The sequence below is a fragment of the Montipora foliosa genome, chromosome 5 (genome assembly GCF_036669935.1).
Source record: "Montipora foliosa isolate CH-2021 chromosome 5, ASM3666993v2, whole genome shotgun sequence".
NCBI classification, from domain to species: domain Eukaryota; kingdom Metazoa; phylum Cnidaria; class Anthozoa; order Scleractinia; family Acroporidae; genus Montipora; species Montipora foliosa.
In genome coordinates, this window is record NC_090873.1 from 5,882,793 (window position 1) to 5,897,792 (window position 15,000).

The window sequence follows — 15,000 nt, forward strand, 5'->3', positions numbered from 1 at the left end:
AGAACATTAGCTTTCGGCTATCCGTCTATATCCTTTCACGAGTGAAAAAGTTGGGGCGTGAATGGGAATATATACGAAAAGGGGTGCGAAAAATTTGTTGCATATAAAACTAAATTACAAAAGAAGTAACTTTCAAATAGAAACACACAATTTTAAATTTACAAAACATGTTTCGGATGATCGACATCCATCGTTAGTTGTGAATACAAGTGAACCGCTAGTCGGTGTTATATAAAGATAGCTAATAACATGCATGAGTACTGATTAAATAACAACGTGAATGTGAGGTAATAGAAAGATATGCGAGTTCTTATCAGATGTTAAATGTTCACGAAAACGTGTAGCAAGATGTCGGTTTGTTTCGCCGACATAACAGGCACTACAGCCTGCGCAAGAAAATTTATAAACAACACGGGATCGTGATAATTTGGAAATAGCATCTTTGGCACTGAATAAGTTCTTAATCTTGTATGGGGCAAACACTAGCTTGATGTCCAAGTTTTTACAATAGCGTTGTGTTAAATTCTTGATTCTGCGTTGAACGTGAGTCGAGAAAGGGCCAACTAAAGGTAATTTGTAATAGTGCGTGCGAATTTCATTAGAGTTGGTTATTGCGGAAGCGTGCATGGGGGAGGCAAAGAATTTGTTAAGGTATTGTTTAACAGTTCTGTTCACTAGACTGGATGGAAATTGATTCTTTCCGAGAATGTTGGCAAGCTCCTTAATGTTGTTCTGGAAACCGGTCCAGGTGTTATTAATTTTAAATGTCCTGTCCACCAGCGTTCGTATTAACCCTAATTTGTAGGCAAAAGGTGTGAAACTAAGAAAATTGGTGGGAAGGCCTGTGTAAGTGCTCTTGCGAAAAACAGATGTGACTAAAGATGGAGGAGTGCTGTTGTCCAAGAGGACATCTAAGAACGGTAGTTTGTGGTTGACCTCCGTCTCCATGGTGAATGTAATGTTAGGGTGTTTATCATTGATATAATGAAAAAATTCCAAAGCATCCGTTTCGTTGTTGAATAGGCAAAATGTGTCATCCACATATCTACGGTAGAAATAAATTGCAGGACCATCGTATTGTTGTAGCCAGATTCTTTCATGATGGCCCATGAAAAGATTCGCAAGTACCGGTACCAAAGTGCCTTTGACACCGGTACTTGCCAATCTTTTCATGGAGCACTAATTGAGGGTTTTTCCCAACCTATGTGTAAGGTCTCCTTGGACATCAAACAAATCTTTTCATGGGCCATCATGAAAGAAACGTGCATTATCGAAGTCAATGGAGTGATTATTTTGTCACGCTTGGTTCACAACGTTTGAACCCTTTGTGTAGTTCATTAGGTTTCTTTGATGTTCCCTTTTTTCGGGTTTGGAAGCATCTTTTGGTTTCTACTACGTAATTCCAAGTACACCCTTTACATGGGATTTTATAGCAATTACATTGGAGATCCAGAGGTTCAGAGATTTGGCTGGATCAGTAGCAATATAATGGTATTAATAGTATCTAACTATAAAAAACTGCAATGAAACATATCGAAATATTCTTAAAAATACTAAAAACTTGGTTAAAAACTTTGTTAAAAAACGACAACGTTTCGAGGTTAGCTAAACGTCATTATCAAGTCAAAATTATTTGAAAACTATGAATACTAAAAGAACAACAGTAGATAAGGAGCCTGTATAGTGAAAGAAAGAAACAATGAAAATTAAACAAAACGTATGGAGTACGTCTTCATATTCAAATTGGGCTTCTTCTTCTTCTTCTTCTTCTTCTTCGTCTTCACTTTGTGGCTAAGGTACTTAGAGATCCAGGACCTGTTTAGCAGTTTCAGCTTAGGGTAAACTTTTTGGGATATTGCACGAACGTGCGTATTCAAAGAAAGATCAGAGGTCTATGTGCACTCTTAAGTACATCTACGTACATAAAACTATTTTTCTGCCTTAAAACAGTTTGCCATATAGGAAAATTCATAGTACTTCACATTTCTTGTGATCACTGATTAATCTGTTTTGTCTCCACCAGTTAGAAATGTGGGCGATATCCTCATTGACTTCATGAGCATTCAGCTTTGTTAATATCCGTAAAGCTAGCATGGATCTCGGTATGCTGGTCATCAAACTTGCCTATGTAGGCGAGTTCACTAGTAGGTGTAGGCGAATTTCAACGTAGGCGAGTTGACCAGTATTCACAGAAATACATCAGTGCTCCGACAGACTTTGAAAATATCATTTATGTGGATGTTGTAGCAAGTAGGTCCTAGGACTGATCATCAGTTGTCGGACAGCGTTGGTAGTCAACCTTTCTTACTCGGTTCTTTGTCTCCAGAAGACACGAATTGATAGAATTATAGAAAAGAACGTTTAGAATCTCTGCCTTTCTCGGTCCTCTTCTGTTTGTCATCGATGTCAGCAAGCTGTTCTCCATCTTAGAACGTCATCTCTCACAAGTACGTGCTGACGCTGATGATACACATGCAGTGCTTTATATTGCGTTCAAGCCCGACCCTGAACATGACGCTGAAGCTGTTGAAGCAGCTTGAAGCTATGCAAGGGTGTGTTGCTCATATTAGAAAATGGATTTTAATAGATCGGCTGAAGCTCAACTATGACCAAACGAAATTCATTGTGATAGGGACGAGTCAGCAGTTGTCGAAATTTAACATTGACTCGCTGTGTTTAATGGATACGACTGTTTTCATCTTCCACTATCTGCTTTCTTTCATGTACAATCGTTATATTAGAAGAATCAGGAAATTTCTGAGTTTCGATAATACTCAAACTTTAGTTAATGTCTTTGTCACTTCCGTTTGGACTACTGCAACAGTACTCCGTCTGTACGGCCTGCCTGCCACTGAACTGCAGAAACTCCAGCGTGTTCAAAACGCTGCCGCCAGGCTTATTTGTAAGATAAGTCGTTTCGTTCATATTTTACCAATTTTAAGAAGACTCCACTGGCTATCTATCAAATACCGCATCGACTTTAAGATACTACTGTACTTATTACCTACAAAGTTATTCATGGACTTGAACCAGCGTATCTCAGCGAACGTATTACCCAAAAGACTGTATCTAGATATAGTCTAAGATCGTCTGGTGAATTTTTATTGCAACCACCCAGAGCGAAAAAAACGCACACTTGGTGATCGTAGTTTTACCGCAGCAGCGCCATTGTTATGGAATAGATTACCTAATGCAGTCCGCTGTGCATGCAGATGGGGAACAGTCTTGTAAAAGACTTCTTAAAAGTCACCTATTCCAAAAGGCATATAGACTTTAACAGATTATGATCAGGTGCTGATCAGTTGTAATTTGCATCAGTATAATTTTTTTGCTATAATAAATACTTTATTCATACTTTATATCATATTTATTGTAAACTAGTTATGTTGCATTTGTATTGTAAAGCGCGCGAGAGCATCTTTCTATGATTCTCGCGCTATAGAAAAATTAAACTATTATTATTATTATTATTATTAGTATTATTATTATTCATTCTGAAAGATTAAAGCCTACTTATATATAGCAGAGGGGCATTCTGTCTGCGCGTGCGCGACCCATTGAAGATCGAACACAGTGTGGCGCCATTTTGTTTCGCGTGTTACCTTGCGAACCAGTAGTGAATGAAGATAAATGGGCAGAATAGTTTTGTGAAACAGCCATATTTGAAGGTCTTTGTATATTATCCAGTTCTGGATTATGATTGGAATATTAAACACTCATAGATAATTAATTTGTTTGCAGTAAAATTGACAGATGTGCTGAATAGAGGCTCAATTCATCAGGCTCATATACAAATACAATTCTTTGTTGCTTATAAATTCAATGTACGCTTAAGATTTCACCAGTTGGAGTCACATCCTACATGAAATATAATGTTACATGTCATAGTCTTAGTAAGGAACCAGCAAGTTTATACATGTATGAAGGAAAACACTCGTGATCATTGAGTTTTCGATACCCATTTATTGTGAATACAGTTGTTGACCATTTCCTCATATCTCATACTAACAAAGAACTAAAAATTATATTATATTTTAGTTCAGTATATACTTGTAAAAGTTTAAAAGCTTGGAGCTTGATATTAAAAAAAGGAATACTCTTGGGTCTGTTACTCTTAACATCGGTTTTTTTTCCTGGGCCTGCATGGTCTAGTCAGAACTGTTGTCAGTGATTTTGTAATCAATTTTCAACTTGAATGGTCTGATTCTTTGGAAATAAACATAGAAAAGGGGGAACTAAATTTGCTTGTAGGTGATACGATCATTCTAACAGAATGAGAGATGTGTACAATGTTCAAGATGGCAGCTTGTTCAAGTACAACTTGGGAATCATAGACCTTGCTATGGCCTAAACAGTGGTTATTTATTTTAGTTCCCTAGATTTAGTTCCCGAGGGATTTAGGGATGTGCTGAAACTCAAAATCTTAACCAGCTATCTTGCTGGAAATCCCTGAGGTAATTTTCAAATATGAGGTGCTCCATGCAATGCACAAAACCAAGAAGAAGACTTTCAGTGGTGTGCATGGACCAATACACGTGATAAGCTGATTTACTCTCTGTCAGAATCTTCAAACGTTCCGCAATTTCTAAAATTGCCAACTCTCTATTTTCTGGCTGTTTACTCTGACCATAATTTGGCCAAAGCTGCTGTTTTTGGCCCGCCATTCACTCTCTTTTACGCAGTTCATGCCAACAAACTTGAAACCAAAAAAGGCAAGTTACCGTAAACTTTGGGTGTGAACATTTATTTTCATAATGGAACTGAACTTCTTGATATTTTAACACATTTCAAACAAGAACGCCTAACAAAGCAGAAGAGTACATTGAGAGATAAACACGTAGGTTGTAGTCAAAACTATAACGCTGTAAAATGTCTGACCAGTCTGCTTATGTGTGTTTGAAGAGCCCTTCGAATTCTGCAACTTTCGCAAATAACTAAGCCTTATAAAGATTACTGACTCCGTGACAGTTCCACACCAAAACAACTCAGTATAAATTATGGTTTCCCTTATTATTCGAAAGTACTTTGCTGTGACTTTTTGCCATAAACAGCCCAACACTCTCTCCATCTTTTGACACCGTCTACACGTAAGACAAGGAAGATAAACGACACAGATAACGACACGAACTCGAAATTTTTCGCCACGGAGACCGCCATTATTTTGGTTGCTGCTTATGGCGGGCCAGCGCATACGCTCATAAGAGATCTCAAAGTCGCGCACGCGCAGACAGAATGCTCCTCTGCTCACATAAATATTTTTAAAGGTAATTCCCTTGAAATTGTTCCAGCTTGAATTGTTTTTCAGTGGGGTAGTTCTGACTGTTGCTGATTGAAGACAACTCTTAATGTAGCCTTACTCTCTTGTTCTCTTTGACCCAAATTCTTGATATCAGGCCAGCCAAGAACTAAATTCGTGTGAAAGGTTGGTTCGCTGTCCCATGAGTAACTGCTGGTGAGTATCCGCATGCTCGTGGAGTGGATCCCCTTGGTCGGATCTTTCTCTTTTGTTTAACAGTGACTTTGACTCATTTTTTAGCTTCCCCATTTAACTGTTTTAAACAGGAACTACACGTACTTGATTGTTTGAATCCCCAGTCCTTTGGAAATTGGGTAAATTCTGCTGCTCAGGCATATTCATGTGGACCATTGTTGCTTCTGACTTCATCTGGGATTCCATGTCGAGGAAAGACCGCTTCAAGTGCCCTACATGTACATGTACATACAGGTGTACAATGTAACCTCTAAAGCTTTGGTCATCTTCCAAAGTGCTTCTGTCTCCACATAGAAAGAGAAATAATCCACCAACATTGAATAAGTGATGACATCGAGTTGGAACGAATCAGTTGCAATCACTTGCCATGGGCACTCAGGGAATGGAGTTAGAATCAGTTGTTCCGCTGTTTTCACTCAGGAAGTGTTTGTGATCAGCACAAATTCTCCACCATGTCTTGAACTTGATGACTTTAACCCAGCCACTAAACTGAATTTCTTTGAAGTTCTCAACATGTAGTTATCCCAGGATGTCCTTCATGTATTTTGTTCAGATCCTCTAGTCTTTTGGCTGAGGGTATAACGATTCTTGGCGACTCTTAGCTCACCTCTCTCTGACTAATACGGTTTCACTGCGCCAGGAAAGTGGAACCTATCCAGGCAGCCTTCAATGCAAGAACCTTTAGTCATCAAGTGTGTACATGCTCTTCAGTAGCAAAGCGTCTGTAGTGCTGTCAAGATAGATGTTCACTTCTTCTCCTTTTATTGTACATGCTCTTACTTTCATATGAGACGTTGACGGGATCCTGCCAGAGAGTGCATCTGCCATGTCTATTTCCTCTCTAAAAACATGACATTAGTTTACATGTAGTTCTTTGAAGTGAAAATGCATGTGGCACATTCTGAAAGGTTATAGACTTGTCTAATCAGGTGACGGTTCATGAGAAGGGGAACTAGTGGCTTGTGGTCTGTATTTACCCACAATATTGTTGCTGCACCGCTCACTCACTTAAGTCAAAGTATTAGGGACTCTTTTTCAATTTATGCGTATCTGCATTCTTTGGGGGTGAGTGCCATCGAAATAGAATATAACAGGGGTCTCCGGCTTTGATCATCTGGCTTTAAATTTGAAGAAGGACGCCACCCAGTCCAATTAGGTAGACGCATCTGCAAAGATCTTTGTTTCTCAGTTAGGGTGATTATAACAAAGCTATAGGACTGGTGCTCAATTTTAAAATAAATGATTAATGATATTAAACCAGACTTGATTTCTCGAAATTCTTTCTCTTTTGGTGTTCCAAGACCCACTTGGTTCTCTTTTTGCATTACACCACAAAGAAGCTTTGTCCTGTCGGCCAAATGTTTTGCATACTTGCCCATGTGGTTTACCATCCCGCAATTAAGTTGTCGATATTAAGCAATATTCAGTGGAGGGAAGGTGCCAATTGAGAGCAATGCAGTCAGTAAAGCTTTCTTTTAGAGTAATTTATTTCTTTCGCAAGAAGGATTACTTTGATGCTTCAGGTTGAAATCTTACATAAATCTTTGTTATTCCCCAGAATTTATCACTTAAAATTTTATTTAATAATTGATAAATACACCCCCTGTAATGGGCTGGTTCAAGGGTGTGCTGGTGTCTGTTGGGACAAGGTTGATAGTATACTGATGTCCAGTGCCTCATCATCACCATCATCATCATTATCAGACTCAGGCTTCTCAGTCATCTTGTTTGTCTGCGGGCGAAGCACAGATTGTGTTATCAAAGTAGAGTCCTTTGATCAAGGATCCATAGCAATAAAGAAAAGCCGCAGGCTTCTCTGTCTTCTTGTTTGTCTGCAAGTGAAGTACAGATTGTGTTATCAAAGTAGAGTCCCTTGATCAGGGATCCATAGCAATAAAGAAAAACCGCTGAGGGAATGTACACGACCATTGAAGTATGATCATATAACTCTTGTTTTAATTAATCTTCATTGGTTACCAGTAGAGTTTAGAATAACTTTTAAAGTCCTTTTATTGGTATACAAGGCCCTCCATGGCCTTGCACCTTCTTATATTTCTGACCTTTTGAATTTTAAAACATATTCTAGATCATTACGTTCTTCGTGTAAAGAATATTTAGCTGTTCCAAGAAGTAGATTGAAAACATATGGAGACAGAGCTTTCTCTATTGCAGGACCCAAATTGTGGAATAATTTACCTCTAGAGATTAGGAAATGTGCTTCAGTGGCAACTTTTAAGCAATCCCTAAAAACTTTTTTTATTTAAGTTAGCATATAGTTTATAAGATCTTTTGTTTTAAGACGTTTAAATTTGTATATAGTAGATAACTTAGGCTTACATTTTAATTATATTGTACATTGTAGATATTTTATTCCATTTATTAAATTTATTTTTAATATTGTAATTAGGAAGCGCTTTGGACAATTATTGGATTTTAGCGCTATATAAATAAAGTTATTGTTATTATTATTATTATTATTATTGAACGGTTGAGATCCAAATAATTGCGATAGCTCTTTTCACAGTCTCTTGTTGTAAGCGTATGCCTGTTCTAAATGGCTTTAACAAGGCATGGCACCTTTCAATTGCGAGAACCATTATTGCGAAGGAGGAAACGCGGACGATAAAACCCATCGACGCCATGCATCAACGTACATGTACAACCAAACTTCTTTAAAAAGTAGTTTCTTTAATTTCCAACAACACAGAAGGCCATAGGAAAAAATGTGAGTCCATCACTAACAGCCAAGTTTGCTAAGAGATAGTTCGTGACTGAATGCATTTCTGGTGTTTTGCGAACGATTCTGATAACCTGAGCACATTTCCAAGAAATTCGATTATGAAAAATGGAATAGAGAGAATAAATCCCGCGCTACCATAGTCGGTCATCATACGCTGGTACAGCAGGGCAGATTTTTGCCTTTGTCAATACGTTAGCTCTCTTCTACAAAGCGTGAGCATTTGTGAAAAGATCGTTTGGTCATTTAGCATTTAAAAGTATTCTTGATCGGCATTTGCTGTCATCAGATGTTTTGTTTTTGCAATTATTAGCTTTAACCCGACATTTTATGACCTTTCTGTAAAAATACTTTGTTTATTGTTGATCAAGCTACAATAAGCGACAAAAATTGTTGAGACACTGAACTGTAAGAAAACAATTAGGGAAAAATCACCTTAACGTTACATTTTCAATTGCACTCCCCCCTCTTCCCCCACTTCCCCCCCCCCCCCCCCTTCAATGTTGGTAACGGAAAAATGAAGAGTTGGCGATAAAAAACAACATTGAACTGTGAAGATCATTCACCTAGTAGGTGTTACTGAAAAAAAAAAAGGATTAAATCTTGTACTAGACTTGCGTTAAACTTGACGACGTTTCGTACGAAATCATATCGGACTTCATCAGGTCAATGGTGGAGTCGTGACGAGTCATGCAATACGCGTGACTAGTCACATGAGAGACGGCGCGGAATGTTGCGTAGCAACTCGTCCCATGCATGTGAAGGGTGAGAGAGGCTATTTGGGAGAGGGTTGAGGCACCCAACCTCAACAAGAAGGGGGCCTCCGCTTCAAACTATCACATGCATGAGACGAGTCGCAACATTCCGCGCCGTTTCTCATGTGACTAGTCACGCGTATTGCATGACTAGTCACGACCCCACCATTTACCTGATGAAGTCCGATGGTTTCGGACGAAACGTCGTCAAGTTTAACATAAGTCTAGTACAAGATTTAATCCTTTCTTTTCAAAAGAAACAATATTGTTTGGGGGGAGGGGGAAAGACTTTGGGGGAGGGATTTGTCCGAGATTCCTTAAAAGGGAAAGTCTCTCAACCCTTTTGGCGATTATTGAGGGTAGATTTTTGTCTTTGTCAATACGTTAGCTCTCTTCTAGAAAGCGTGATTATTTGTGAAAAGATCGTTTGGTCATTTAGCATTCAAAAATATTCTTGATCACCATTTGCTATGAACAGGTGTTTTGTTATTGCAATTATTTCCTTTAACCCAACATTTTAGTGACTTTTCTGTAAAAAAGTACTTTGTTTATAGTTGATCAAAGTAGTCCGCAGGCACCCCACTTTTAATAACCTGAAAGAAACAATTCAAACTTATAACAGAAACATGATTAAGAACCCCACCCTGGTCAGAGTTTTTCTCTGTCCTTGTGTGGGCCCATTGCCATTAGTAGGGCTAACGCTCACATGGTTCATATGGGGTACAAAAGTAGCACTTCACATTACACTCTAATCAGTTAAGTCTGTTGAAATATGAGTGCTACACGGCCGACGTTTGCAAAAACGTAGCCCTTCCTTGTACTTGTACATTTTCATTGCTGTGACTTTAACTTCTTCAGTTCCGACGGCCTGATCCCGTTTGACCTCGTAGCTCAGTCGGTAGAGCAGCGGTGATCTAACCCAAAGGTCGTGGGTTTAATTCCCACCCTGGTCAGAGTTTTTCTCTGTCCTTGTGTGGGCCCATTTCCATTAGTAGGGCTAACGCTCACATGGTTCATATGGGGTACAAAACTAGCACTTCACATTACACTCTAATCAGTAAAGGCTATTTACAAAGCCTGGTAGAGTTGAATCCAGGACAACCGGAAACAGGAACGGGATTTTGAACCTGGGGTAACCCCATGCAAACCCAATGCCCTAACCACTGAACCACGCCGTCTCCCTAGCCACCTCCCACGCCGCCTATGATTTAATAATGCTTGCTTAGTTAAATTGAAGAAAGGGCGACTCTTTTACTTTAGCAGCCTCAGACCCACTGTCGCGTTTGCATGAAAATTCTGCCACCTGCCTCGTACGTCCCCAAACTACAGTCCGGGAATCTCTACCAGGCCTGTTAGAGAAGAAGTGAGGAAAAAAGCGGTGGGGTTGTTATTCACGTTTCCCTTAAAAAGTTACTTTCTTGAAGCGATGTTAATTATATTCCGATCTTTGTTCGGTTGCATTTTGAGAATGCGTTGTGCGGCATTGTTCCCTAGGGTAATTTCTCCTTGTCTCCGTGATCCTCGATTGCCGTTGGCATTGCTGTGTCTTCCCAAGACACCTGGAAGAACCTCCCAATAATTAAACTTTTTGGAAACATGTTTTATGCACGGGGAAACAAAATGCGCTTGAAGAACCGAATATGACACTCACTTAAAACGCCCTTTGTTAAATTGTCTTTAAATTCTCTTGTACTCGTAAACTTACTTCTCTCTTTGCAGATTTTGCCCTAATGTAGTACTATGCTAACGGCAGGAAATGAACTTGAATTGGGGTGTTTACCTGAGTTAATATATCTAACGAATAAAAAAAAAATTCTTTTGTCAAATAACCTCCAAATCGTCGTAAGTTTTAGAAAAATGTCAAATGAAAAAGTTAAAAATAGTAAAAAGTTCATTACATTCATTTATTATCAATACTACAAAAGACTTTCATTTTAATTTTTCAGGCTTCGAAAAATTTTTGTATGTTCCAAATTATTATTATTCGTGTAAGGCAGATTCTTCTAAAAACACCAATTAAGACAGCCGCAAAGGTTACTAGGTTACCTGCTGCCTCATGTATGTGCCTGTTTATCGTGTTTTAGCACGTTGTTTTGCACTTTCTTGATATTCACCGCCGAAAATTACACTAAAGCAATTATTCGCCTCAGGCTCAGCGAATATTGGGGAATATTCACTTCGCCTTCGGCGAATAATTGTTAAATATAATGATTATTACGAAAAGTTATATGTTGTTATTATGACTTCTTCTTTTAGGCCTAATTGTTTCGTTGTTCACGGTCCTCTAACACCATCGGTTTCAAACACAGGCTTATCACAGTTCCATTTTATTCAGTAGCATACGTGACGAGGAGTACGTTCGAAATCTAAGAAATATGTACGTCCTCATAAGTAATAATTACAAAGCAGAAACAAGGTCTTAAATATCAAATGTATAGTTACCCGGTGGCTTCTCGATCTGCTTCCGCTTACAACGAAAATGTTCACAATCTAACGAGCTACTGTGACGTAAGCCATTATAAGTTTAGAATCTTCATATTACAGTGATTAAGTCATTAGCGTTGGTCTCGAACGACACACTCCCCCGCTCGAAGAAAAAAAAAATTATTTTATTTTATTTTTTTCTATTTTTTTTTTTAATCACAGATTTTGAGTTAATGATCAGAGTCAACAATCGATTAGTTTGATTTGTCTCTATTGTCCTCTTCTGGCAGTAATACTATAAGACGGTGGACAGCTCGTTCAACAGTGAACGATAATTATGGTGCAAGTTTGCAGGCCTGCTGTTCATAATAACACGCTTAAAATATCTCTCTTTTTATAGTTCTTTACTGTTCTTCTCCCAATGGCACAATGAACCGAAGACAATTCAATCCGAATGTACGGAATACGCGTTCTTTTTACATGATTTCGGCGAGAAAAGCGTCCGACATGATTTTGGCGCAAAAATTGTGCGCAGCGACCTCGCGACTGCAAGGTGGGCAAATTTCCTAGAGCACTAATTTAAAACCACAGAGACCCCATCCTGGGCCGAGTGGGGGCTTGGTGCCTTACCACCTGAGCCCTTCGGCACACGGCGCGTGCTCCATGCGAGGCATCAAATTTTGCCAATCCCGTTTCATGAATTCCAAGACGGTATAACCAACGAGCAAAGCGGTATATTTCTTGAACGGCCTGTAATTCGTATGGACACTCAACTTTGAAAGAAATTCAAGCCTAAGTGGGCGATATATAATATGCGTTAATTAATGTATTCAAGGTCGGCTAATAGACTTGGCGCAAGTGACAGGTGGATTATCAATAATGACTTAGTTTGCCAGCTGGCAAAAACTATGGTAAGCATGTCATCCTTTTTTTGCATAATTTGTTTCCCTGGATAAATGACCGCGCTTAAAGATAATCTTGAATCGTTCTACACCTTTTTGTTCGTCTGTGTTTTTTTTTTAATTGATGCGACAGTTCTTGTTTGATGGAACTTTCCAATTGTGTCCGAAACAACGCAAGATCTCCAAGGTGAAAAAAAAATTGGAAATTTTGACAACTGTGTTTCTAGACCAGCAGGTGAGATCGTGGCTGATTAGAGTCGTTGATCATAACTAACCGTTATATTTTCTCAAAAAGCGGATAGATAAACTAAAAGGGAGGCCAGCATGGCTGATTCCAATAACTTTTACTTTGCCTTCAAGTTGATCATGATTGCGTGCATTCCATTTTATATCTTTGGCTTCATTGGCAATATATTAATCATTCGAATTGTCCACAAGACACGAGAAATGCATACGACAACGAATTATCTCTTAGCGAACTTGGCAGCAAGCGATTTAGTTATCATCTTGATGTCTTCGTTTTATTTGGTGTGCTTTGGTGGTCCTGCTTTCGTAGCATCAGTGAACGACGACTTCGCCAAATTCTCTTTTACGTTTATTGTTGTTCTGCACATTTCGGTAACTTCTTCAGCCTTAACTCTCACACTACTGGCAGTGGAAAGATATCACGCCATACTGAAACCTTTTTGGTCGAATTCACGCTTGCACGAAGAGAGTATCAAACGAGCAATCTTTGTCATTTGGTTTTTAAGCTTTGCAATCAGTTTTCCAGGATTCTTCCTTTTAGGGAGCAGCAAAAAATATTGCATTGGTGCATCGGGAGTCACAATTTATTTCTTCATATATTCAACGTTCACTGTATACATTCCCACAGTGGTGTTCCTTTTTTGTTATGGATCCCTGATAAAAGGACTGTATTTTTCCGGCACGATATTGGCCGAAAATACTAACGAAGACAATTCTGAAAAAAGGAAACTACTTGTCACTTTTATGCTGGCAACAAGTGGATTTCTCATTGGTTACGGCCCGATCACTGTATTAGACGCTGTTTGTCTCGGGATGGAGATAAGCGATGGATTGTTCCTAAAACTTTCCGATATCTTCATTTTGCTATTTGCCATTACTTTATGTTTTAATCCCGTATTATACGCTTTTCGCAGTTCAAATTTTAAGGAGGGATTCAAGCGAGTATTGTTCTCTCGGTGTTTACGGTCATCAACACAGCAGAATGAGAATCAGTTGGCATAATTCAGTCAAAATAGAGCTGTAACCAGGATAGGACATGTTTAAAATGTGGTAAAAAAGACGTTGTCTGGTTAAAAGATTAAGAACATTAGCTTTCGGCTATCAGTCTATAGCCTTTAACGAGTAAAAAAGTTGGGGCATGAATGGGAATATATACGAAAAGGGGTGCGAAAAATTTGTTGCATATAAAAGTACAAAAGAAGTGCGGAAAAGCGAGAGGATAAAAATGTAAATGTTGTGTAACTGCAGTGAGATGGAGTATTGCCTAGGCAACGGTTTTGAGATATTGTCCGCGCCGACCGTCCTGGCAATATGCCAGGATTCTAGCGTTTTCTGAACACGGAAGTTGCCCTTGTCGATTACACTTGCATTATCGAAGTCAATGGAGTGATTATTTTGTCACGCTTGGTTCACAACGTTTGAACCCTTTGTGTAATTCTTTAGGTTTCGTTGATGATCCTTTTTTTCGGGTTTGGAATCATCTTTCGGTTTCTCCTACGTAATTCCAAGTACACCCTTTACTTGGGATTTTATAGCAATTATATTGGAGATCCAGAGGTTCAGAGATTTGGCTGGATTAGTAGCAATATAATGGTATTAGTAGTATCTAACTATAAAAAACTGCAATGAAACATATCGAAATATTCTTTAAAATACTAAAAACCTGCGTAGAAACTTTGTTAAGAAACGACAACGTTTCGAGGTTAGCTAAACGTCATTACCAAGTCAAAATTATTAGAAAACTATGAATACTAAAATAACAACAGTTGATAAGGAGCCTGTAAAGTGAAAGAAAGAAACAATGAAAATTAAACAAAACGTATGGAGTCCGTCTTGATATTCTTCTTCTTCTTCTTCTTCGTCTTCGTCTTCGTCTTCGTCTTCGTCTTCGTCTTCTACGGTCTTCGTCTTCGTATTAATAGTATCATTACAAATATACACATTATCAAGTTAAAATCAGGAATAGAAAGGCTAACAGATATTTCCAGATACTACAAACATGTGCATCTGCATCAAGATTTAAAGAAATAGAGGAACAATTTTGACTGCATTTTTAAAACTCAATTGGTTTATTGTTGATTTAACTCTTAGCCTGCCTATTGGTGAGCTATCTCTAAAAGTACGATCGTGTAACTGGGAGCGTTAAACCAAGTATCCTTCTAATTGACTATTTCCACCATAATGCAATATCTGCATGTTTTTTTTTTTTGGAGAGGGTGGGGGGGGGGGGGGGTTCTTTATATAAAACAGTACAAGTTAATTACTCTTGGGACTGAATCGTGCTTCAGTGAACTGGCTATTCATTGTTTTAATGCAAATACCCCCTCCCCCACATGAATAAATAAATAAATAAACAAATAAATAAATAAATACAGGAGCCCATGGGCTCCTGATGAATAAATAAATAAACTGTATAATGGGATGGGTGAAAGATTCGAATAGGCC